This window comes from Dromaius novaehollandiae, unplaced genomic scaffold, assembly GCF_036370855.1.
Source record: "Dromaius novaehollandiae isolate bDroNov1 unplaced genomic scaffold, bDroNov1.hap1 HAP1_SCAFFOLD_36, whole genome shotgun sequence".
In the NCBI taxonomy this organism is placed as follows: Eukaryota; Metazoa; Chordata; class Aves; order Casuariiformes; family Dromaiidae; genus Dromaius; species Dromaius novaehollandiae.
Genome location: NW_026991446.1, coordinates 1230188 through 1240547, shown reverse-complemented (window position 1 = coordinate 1240547; position 10360 = coordinate 1230188).

Below are 10360 nucleotides of genomic sequence, written 5' to 3'. Positions count from 1 at the left end.
CCAGCACCCATGAGCCTGACACTGGCCTGTCAGGCACTCAGGCTGATGTGACCTCACAAGCACAGCCAGCAGGGGCCCCTGTAGACTATGCTATCAGGCACTCAGGCTGCTGTGATGTCACAAGCACAGCCAGCAGTAATGAGCCTGCCACTAGCCTAGGAGGCACTCAGACTGCTGTGACCTCACAAGCACAGCCAGCAGCCAGCAGCCTGCCCCTGGCCTTTCAGGCACTCAGGCTGCTGTGACCTCACAAGCACAGCTAGCAGCAATGAACCTGCCACTGGCCTCAGATGCTCTATGGCAGCTGTGACCTCACAAGCACAGCCTTCAGCCAGCAGCCTGCCACTGGCCTGTCAGGCACTCAGTCTGCTGTCACCTCAGAAGCACAGCCAGGAGGAGGCCATGTAGACTAACCTATGAGGCACTCAGGCTGCTGTGACATCACAAGCACAGCCAGCAGCCATGAGCCTGCCACAGGCCTAGGAGGCACTCTGGCTGCTGTGACCTCAGAAGCACAGCTAGCAGCCATGAACCTGCCACTGGCCTAGGAGGCACTGAGGCTCTCTGTGACCTCACAAGCACAGCTAGCAGCCAGGAGCCTGCCACTACCCTATGAGGGACTGAGGTTGCTGTGACCTCACAAGCACAGCCAGCAACCATGAGCCTGCCACTGCCCTCAGATGCACTGAGGCTGCTGTGACCTCAGAAGCACAGCCTTCAGCCATAAGCCTGCCACAGGCCTAGGAGGCACTGAGGCTGCTGTGACATCACAAGCACAGCCAGCAGCCATGAGCCTGCTACCGGCGTAGAAGGCACTCAGGCTGCTGTGACCTCACAAGCACAGCCAGCAGCCATGAGCCTGCCATTGGCCTAGGAGGCACTCAGGCTTCTGTGACCTCACAAGAACAGCTAGCAGCCAGGAGCCTGCCACTAACCAATGAGGAACTCAGGCTGCTGTGATGTCACAAGCACAGCCAGCAGGGTGCGCTGGACACTAACCTATGAGGCCCTGAGGGTGCTGTGACATCACAAGCACAGCCAGCAGCCATGAACCTGGCACTGGCCTCAGAGGCACTCAGGCTGCTGTGTCCTGACAAGCACAGCTAGGAGCCATGAACCTGCCACTGGCCTAGGAGGCACTCAGGCTGCTGTAATGTCACAAGCACAGCAAGCAGCCAGGAGCCTGCCACTGGCCTCGGTGGCACTGAGGCTGCTGTGATGTCACAAGCACAGCCAGCAGCCAGGAGCCTGCCACTGGCCAAGGAGGCACTGACGCTGCTGTGACGTCACAAGCACAGCCAGCAGCCATGAGCCTGCCACTAGCCTAGGAGGCACTGAGGCTGCTGTGACCTCACAAGCACAGCCAGCAGCCAGCAGCCTGCCACTGGCCTGTCAGGCACTCAGGCTGCTGTCACCTCAAAAGCACAGCCAGCAGGAGGCCATGTAGACTAACCTATGAGGAACTGATGCTGCTGTGACATCACAAGCACAGCCAGCAGCCAGGAGCCTGCCACTGGCCTCAGATGCACTAAGGCTGCTGTGACTTCACAAGCACAGCCAACAACCATTAGCCTGCCACTGGCCTCGGAGGCACTCAGGCTACTGTGACCTCACAAGCACAGCCAGCAGCCATGAGCCTGCCACTGGCCTCAGAGGCACTCAGGCTGCTGTGACCTCAGAAGCACAGCTAGTAGCCATGAACCTGCCACTAGCCTCGGTGGTAGTGAGGCTGCTGTGATGTCACAAGCACAGCCAGCAGCCATGAGCCTGCCACTGCCCTCAGATGCACTGAGGCTGCTGTGACCTCAGATGCACAGCCTTCAGCCATAAGCCTGCCACAGGCCTAGGATGCACTGAGGCTGCTGTGACATCACAAGCACAGCCAGCAGCCATGAGCCTGCTACCGGCGTAGAAGGCACTCAGGCTGCTGTGACCTCACAAGCACAGCCAGCAGCCATGAGCCTGGCACTGGCCTCAGAGGCACTCAGGCTGCTGTGTCCTGACAAGCACAGCTAGGAGCCATGAACCTGCCACTGGCCTAGGAGGCACTCAGGCTGCTGTAATGTCACAAGCACAGCAAGCAGCCAGGAGCCTGCCACTGGCCTCGGTGGCACTGAGGCTGCTGTGATGTCACAAGCACAGCCAGCAGCCAGGAGCCTGCCACTGGCCAAGGAGGCACTGACGCTGCTGTGACGTCACAAGCACAGCCAGCAGCCATGAGCCTGCCACTAGCCTAGGAGGCACTGAGGCTGCTGTGACCTCACAAGCACAGCCAGCAGCCAGCAGCCTGCCACTGGCCTGTCAGGCACTCAGGCTGCTGTCACCTCAAAAGCACAGCCAGCAGGAGGCCATGTAGACTAACCTATGAGGCACTGATGCTGCTGTGACATCACAAGCACAGCCAGCAGCCAGGAGCCTGCCACTGGCCTCAGATGCACTAATGCTGCTGTGACTTCACAAGCACAGCCAACAACCATTAGCCTGCCACTGGCCTCGGAGGCACTCAGGCTACTGTGACCTCACAAGCACAGCCAGCAGCCATGAGCCTGCCACTGGCCTCAGAGGCACTCAGGCTGCTGTGACCTCAGAAGCACAGCTAGTAGCCATGAACCTGCCACTAGCCTCGGTGGTAGTGAGGCTGCTGTGATGTCACAAGCACAGCCAGCAGCCATGAGCCTGCCACTGGCATAGGAGGCACTGAGGCTGCTGTGATGCCACAAACACAGCCAGCAGGGGGCGCTGGACACTAACCTATGAGGCCCAAAGGCTGCTGTGACCTCAGAAGCGCAGCCAGCACCCATGAGCCTGACACTGGCCTGTCAGGCACTCAGGCTGATGTGACCTCACAAGCACAGCCAGCAGGGGCCCCTGTAGACTATGCTATCAGGCACTCAGGCTGCTGTGATGTCACAAGCACAGCCAGCAGTAATGAGCCTGCCACTAGCCTAGGAGGCACTCAGACTGCTGTGACCTCACAAGCACAGCCAGCAGCCAGCAGCCTGCCCCTGGCCTTTCAGGCACTCAGGCTGCTGTGACCTCACAAGCACAGCTAGCAGCAATGAACCTGCCACTGGCCTCAGATGCTCTATGGCAGCTGTGACCTCACAAGCACAGCCTTCAGCCAGCAGCCTGCCACTGGCCTGTCAGGCACTCAGTCTGCTGTCACCTCAGAAGCACAGCCAGGAGGAGGCCATGTAGACTAACCTATGAGGCACTCAGGCTGCTGTGACATCACAAGCACAGCCAGCAGCCATGAGCCTGCCACAGGCCTAGGAGGCACTCTGGCTGCTGTGACCTCAGAAGCACAGCTAGCAGCCATGAACCTGCCACTGGCCTAGGAGGCACTGAGGCTCTCTGTGACCTCACAAGCACAGCTAGCAGCCAGGAGCCTGCCACTACCCTATGAGGGACTGAGGTTGCTGTGACCTCACAAGCACAGCCAGCAACCATGAGCCTGCCACTGCCCTCAGATGCACTGAGGCTGCTGTGACCTCAGAAGCACAGCCTTCAGCCATAAGCCTGCCACAGGCCTAGGAGGCACTGAGGCTGCTGTGACATCACAAGCACAGCCAGCAGCCATGAGCCTGCTACCGGCGTAGAAGGCACTCAGGCTGCTGTGACCTCACAAGCACAGCCAGCAGCAATGAGCCTGCCATTGGCCTAGGAGGCACTCAGGCTTCTGTGACCTCACAAGAACAGCTAGCAGCCAGGAGCCTGCCACTAACCAATGAGGAACTCAGGCTGCTGTGATGTCACAAGCACAGCCAGCAGGGTGCGCTGGACACTAACCTATGAGGCCCTGAGGGTGCTGTGACATCACAAGCACAGCCAGCAGCCATGAACCTGGCACTGGCCTCAGAGGCACTCAGGCTGCTGTGTCCTGACAAGCACAGCTAGGAGCCATGAACCTGCCACTGGCCTAGGAGGCACTCAGGCTGCTGTAATGTCACAAGCACAGCAAGCAGCCAGGAGCCTGCCACTGGCCTCGGTGGCACTGAGGCTGCTGTGATGTCACAAGCACAGCCAGCAGCCAGGAGCCTGCCACTGGCCAAGGAGGCACTGACGCTGCTGTGACGTCACAAGCACAGCCAGCAGCCATGAGCCTGCCACTAGCCTAGGAGGCACTGAGGCTGCTGTGACCTCACAAGCACAGCCAGCAGCCAGCAGCCTGCCACTGGCCTGTCAGGCACTCAGGCTGCTGTCACCTCAAAAGCACAGCCAGCAGGAGGCCATGTAGACTAACCTATGAGGCTGAGATGCTGCTGTGACATCACAAGCACAGCCAGCAGCCAGGAGCCTGCCACTGGCCTCAGATGCACTAAGGCTGCTGTGACTTCACAAGCACAGCCAACAACCATTAGCCTGCCACTGGCCTCGGAGGCACTCAGGCTACTGTGACCTCACAAGCACAGCTAGTAGCCATGAACCTGCCACTAGCCTCGGTGGTAGTGAGGCTGCTGTGATGTCACAAGCACAGCCAGCAGCCATGAGCCTGCCACTGGCATAGGAGGCACTGAGGCTGCTGTGATGCCACAAACACAGCCAGCAGGGGGCGCTGGACACTAACCTATGAGGCCCAAAGGCTGCTGTGACCTCAGAAGCGCAGCCAGCACCCATGAGCCTGACACTGGCCTGTCAGGCACTCAGGCTGATGTGACCTCACAAGCACAGCCAGCAGGGGCCCCTGTAGACTATGCTATCAGGCACTCAGGCTGCTGTGATGTCACAAGCACAGCCAGCAGTAATGAGCCTGCCACTAGCCTAGGAGGCACTCAGACTGCTGTGACCTCACAAGCACAGCCAGCAGCCAGCAGCCTGCCCCTGGCCTTTCAGGCACTCAGGCTGCTGTGACCTCACAAGCACAGCTAGCAGCAATGAACCTGCCACTGGCCTCAGATGCTCTATGGCAGCTGTGACCTCACAAGCACAGCCTTCAGCCAGCAGCCTGCCACTGGCCTGTCAGGCACTCAGTCTGCTGTCACCTCAGAAGCACAGCCAGGAGGAGGCCATGTAGACTAACCTATGAGGCACTCAGGCTGCTGTGACATCACAAGCACAGCCAGCAGCCATGAGCCTGCCACAGGCCTAGGAGGCACTCTGGCTGCTGTGACCTCAGAAGCACAGCTAGCAGCCATGAACCTGCCACTGGCCTAGGAGGCACTGAGGCTCTCTGTGACCTCACAAGCACAGCTAGCAGCCAGGAGCCTGCCACTACCCTATGAGGAACTGAGGTTGCTGTGACCTCACAAGCACAGCCAGCAACCATGAGCCTGCCACTGCCCTCAGATGCACTGAGGCTGCTGTGACCTCAGAAGCACAGCCTTCAGCCATAAGCCTGCCACAGGCCTAGGATGCACTGAGGCTGCTGTGACATCACAAGCACAGCCAGCAACCATGAGCCTGCTACCGGCGTAGAAGGCACTCAGGCTGCTGTGACCTCACAAGCACAGCCAGCAGCCAGCAGCCTGCCACTAGCCTGTCAGGCCCTCAGGCTTCTGTGACCTCACAAGCACAGCTAGCAGCCAGGAGCCTGCCACTAACCAATGAGGAACTCAGGCTGCTGTGACCTCACAAGGACAGGCAGCAGCCAGGAGCCTGCCACTGGCCTAGGAGGCACTGAGGCTGCTGTGACCTCACAATCACATCCTGCAGCCATCAGCCTACTACTGGCCTACGAGGCATGGACACTGCTGTGACGTCACAAGCACAGCCAGCAGCCAGGAGCCTGCCACTGGCCTCGGAGGCACTGAGGCTGCTGTGATCTCACAAGCACAGCCAGCAGCCAGGATCCTGCCACTAACCTATGAATCACTGAGGCTGCTGTGACCTCACAAGCACAGGCAGCAGCCAGGAGCCTCACACTGGCTGGTCAGGTTCTCAGGGTGCTGCGAGCTGACGAGCTCAGCCATCAGCCATGAGCCTGCCACTGGCCTCAGATGCACTCAGGCTGCTGTGATCTCACAAGCACAGCCAGCAGCAATTAGCATGGCACTGGCCTCGGAGGCCCTGAGGCTGCTGTGACCTCACAAGCACAGCCAGCAGCCAGGAGCCTGCCACTGGCCTAGAAAGCACGGAGGCTGCTATGATGTCACAAGCACAGCCAGCAGGGGTCGCTGGACACTAACCTAGGAGGCCCTGAGACTGCTGTGACCTCAGAAGCAGAGCCAGCAGCCATGAGCCTGACACTGGCCTAGGAGGCACTCAGGCTGCTGTGACCTCAGAAGCACAGCTAGCAGCAATGAACCTGCCACTGGCCTCAGATGCTCTATGGCAGCTGTGACATCACAAGCACAGCCAGCAGCCAGGAGCCTGCCACTGGCCAAGGAGGCACTGACGCTGCTGTGACATCACAAGCACAGCCAGCAGCCATGAGCCTGCCACTAGCCTAGGAGGCACTGAGGCTGCTGTGACCTCACAAGCACAGCCAGCAGCCAGCAGCCTGCCACTGGCCTGTCAGGCACTCAGGCTGCTGTCACCTCAAAAGCACAGCCAGCAGGAGGCCATGTAGACTAACCTATGAGGCACTGATGCTGCTGTGACATCACAAGCACAGCCAGCAGCCAGGAGCCTGCCACTGGCCTCAGATGCACTAAGGCTGCTGTGACTTCACAAGCACAGCCAACAACCATTAGCCTGCCACTGGCCTCGGAGGCACTCAGGCTACTGTGACCTCACAAGCACAGCCAGCAGCCATGAGCCTGCCACTGGCCTCAGAGGCACTCAGGCTGCTGTGACCTCAGAAGCACAGCTAGTAGCCATGAACCTGCCACTAGCCTCGGTGGTAGTGAGGCTGCTGTGATGTCACAAGCACAGCCAGCAGCCATGAGCCTGCCACTGGCATAGGAGGCACTGAGGCTGCTGTGATGCCACAAACACAGCCAGCAGGGGGCGCTGGACACTAACCTATGAGGCCCAAAGGCTGCTGTGACCTCAGAAGCGCAGCCAGCACCCATGAGCCTGACACTGGCCTGTCAGGCACTCAGGCTGATGTGACCTCACAAGCACAGCCAGCAGGGGCCCCTGTAGACTATGCGATCAGGCACTCAGGCTGCTGTGATGTCACAAGCACAGCCAGCAGTAATGAGCCTGCCACTAGCCTAGGAGGCACTCAGACTGCTGTGACCTCACAAGCACAGCCAGCAGCCAGCAGCCTGCCCCTGGCCTTTCAGGCACTCAGGCTGCTGTGACCTCACAAGCACAGCTAGCAGCAATGAACCTGCCACTGGCCTCAGATGCTCTATGGCAGCTGTGACCTCACAAGCACAGCCTTCAGCCAGCAGCCTGCCACTGGCCTGTCAGGCACTCAGTCTGCTGTCACCTCAGAAGCACAGCCAGGAGGAGGCCATGTAGACTAACCTATGAGGCACTCAGGCTGCTGTGACATCACAAGCACAGCCAGCAGCCATGAGCCTGCCACAGGCCTAGGAGGCACTCTGGCTGCTGTGACCTCAGAAGCACAGCTAGCAGCCATGAACCTGCCACTGGCCTAGGAGGCACTGAGGCTCTCTGTGACCTCACAAGCACAGCTAGCAGCCAGGAGCCTGCCACTACCCTATGAGGGACTGAGGTTGCTGTGACCTCACAAGCACAGCCAGCAACCATGAGCCTGCCACTGCCCTCAGATGCACTGAGGCTGCTGTGACCTCAGAAGCACAGCCTTCAGCCATAAGCCTGCCACAGGCCTAGGAGGCACTGAGGCTGCTGTGACATCACAAGCACAGCCAGCAGCCATGAGCCTGCTACCGGCGTAGAAGGCACTCAGGCTGCTGTGACCTCACAAGCACAGCCAGCAGCAATGAGCCTGCCATTGGCCTAGGAGGCACTCAGGCTTCTGTGACCTCACAAGAACAGCTAGCAGCCAGGAGCCTGCCACTAACCAATGAGGAACTCAGGCTGCTGTGATGTCACAAGCACAGCCAGCAGGGTGCGCTGGACACTAACCTATGAGGCCCTGAGGGTGCTGTGACATCACAAGCACAGCCAGCAGCCATGAACCTGGCACTGGCCTCAGAGGCACTCAGGCTGCTGTGTCCTGACAAGCACAGCTAGGAGCCATGAACCTGCCACTGGCCTAGGAGGCACTCAGGCTGCTGTAATGTCACAAGCACAGCAAGCAGCCAGGAGCCTGCCACTGGCCTCGGTGGCACTGAGGCTGCTGTGATGTCACAAGCACAGCCAGCAGCCAGGAGCCTGCCACTGGCCAAGGAGGCACTGACGCTGCTGTGACGTCACAAGCACAGCCAGCAGCCATGAGCCTGCCACTAGCCTAGGAGGCACTGAGGCTGCTGTGACCTCACAAGCACAGCCAGCAGCCAGCAGCCTGCCACTGGCCTGTCAGGCACTCAGGCTGCTGTCACCTCAAAAGCACAGCCAGCAGGAGGCCATGTAGACTAACCTATGAGGCACTGATGCTGCTGTGACATCACAAGCACAGCCAGCAGCCAGGAGCCTGCCACTGGCCTCAGATGCACTAAGGCTGCTGTGACTTCACAAGCACAGCCAACAACCATTAGCCTGCCACTGGCCTCGGAGGCACTCAGGCTACTGTGACCTCACAAGCACAGCCAGCAGCCATGAGCCTGCCACTGGCCTCAGAGGCACTCAGGCTGCTGTGACCTCAGAAGCACAGCTAGTAGCCATGAACCTGCCACTAGCCTCGGTGGTAGTGAGGCTGCTGTGATGTCACAAGCACAGCCAGCAGCCATGAGCCTGCCACTGGCATAGGAGGCACTGAGGCTGCTGTGATGCCACAAACACAGCCAGCAGGGGGCGCTGGACACTAACCTATGAGGCCCAAAGGCTGCTGTGACCTCAGAAGCGCAGCCAGCACCCATGAGCCTGACACTGGCCTGTCAGGCACTCAGGCTGATGTGACCTCACAAGCACAGCCAGCAGGGGCCCCTGTAGACTATGCTATCAGGCACTCAGGCTGCTGTGATGTCACAAGCACAGCCAGCAGTAATGAGCCTGCCACTAGCCTAGGAGGCACTCAGACTGCTGTGACCTCACAAGCACAGCCAGCAGCCAGCAGCCTGCCCCTGGCCTTTCAGGCACTCAGGCTGCTGTGACCTCACAAGCACAGCTAGCAGCAATGAACCTGCCACTGGCCTCAGATGCTCTATGGCAGCTGTGACCTCACAAGCACAGCCTTCAGCCAGCAGCCTGCCACTGGCCTGTCAGGCACTCAGTCTGCTGTCACCTCAGAAGCACAGCCAGGAGGAGGCCATGTAGACTAACCTATGAGGCACTCAGGCTGCTGTGACATCACAAGCACAGCCAGCAGCCATGAGCCTGCCACAGGCCTAGGAGGCACTCTGGCTGCTGTGACCTCAGAAGCACAGCTAGCAGCCATGAACCTGCCACTGGCCTAGGAGGCACTGAGGCTCTCTGTGACCTCACAAGCACAGCTAGCAGCCAGGAGCCTGCCACTACCCTATGAGGGACTGAGGTTGCTGTGACTTCACAAGCACAGCCAACAACCATTAGCCTGCCACTGGCCTCGGAGGCACTCAGGCTACTGTGACCTCACAAGCACAGCCAGCAGCCATGAGCCTGCCACTGGCCTCAGAGGCACTCAGGCTGCTGTGACCTCAGAAGCACAGCTAGTAGCCATGAACCTGCCACTAGCCTCGGTGGTAATGAGGCTGCTGTGATGTCACAAGCACAGCCAGCAGCCATGAGCCTGCCACTGGCATAGGAGGCACTGAGGCTGCTGTGATGCCACAAACACAGCCAGCAGGGGGCGCTGGACACTAACCTATGAGGCCCAAAGGCTGCTGTGACCTCAGAAGCGCAGCCAGCACCCATGAGCCTGACACTGGCCTGTCAGGCACTCAGGCTGATGTGACCTCACAAGCACAGCCAGCAGGGGCCCCTGTAGACTATGCTATCAGGCACTCAGGCTGCTGTGATGTCACAAGCACAGCCAGCAGTAATGAGCCTGCCACTAGCCTAGGAGGCACTCAGACTGCTGTGACCTCACAAGCACAGCCAGCAGCCAGCAGCCTGCCCCTGGCCTTTCAGGCACTCAGGCTGCTGTGACCTCACAAGCACAGCTAGCAGCAATGAACCTGCCACTGGCCTCAGATGCTCTATGGCAGCTGTGACCTCACAAGCACAGCCTTCAGCCAGCAGCCTGCCACTGGCCTGTCAGGCACTCAGTCTGCTGTCACCTCAGAAGCACAGCCAGGAGGAGGCCATGTAGACTAACCTATGAGGCACTCAGGCTGCTGTGACATCACAAGCACAGCCAGCAGCCATGAGCCTGCCACAGGCCTAGGAGGCACTCTGGCTGCTGTGACCTCAGAAGCACAGCTAGCAGCCATGAACCTGCCACTGGCCTAGGAGGCACTGAGGCTCT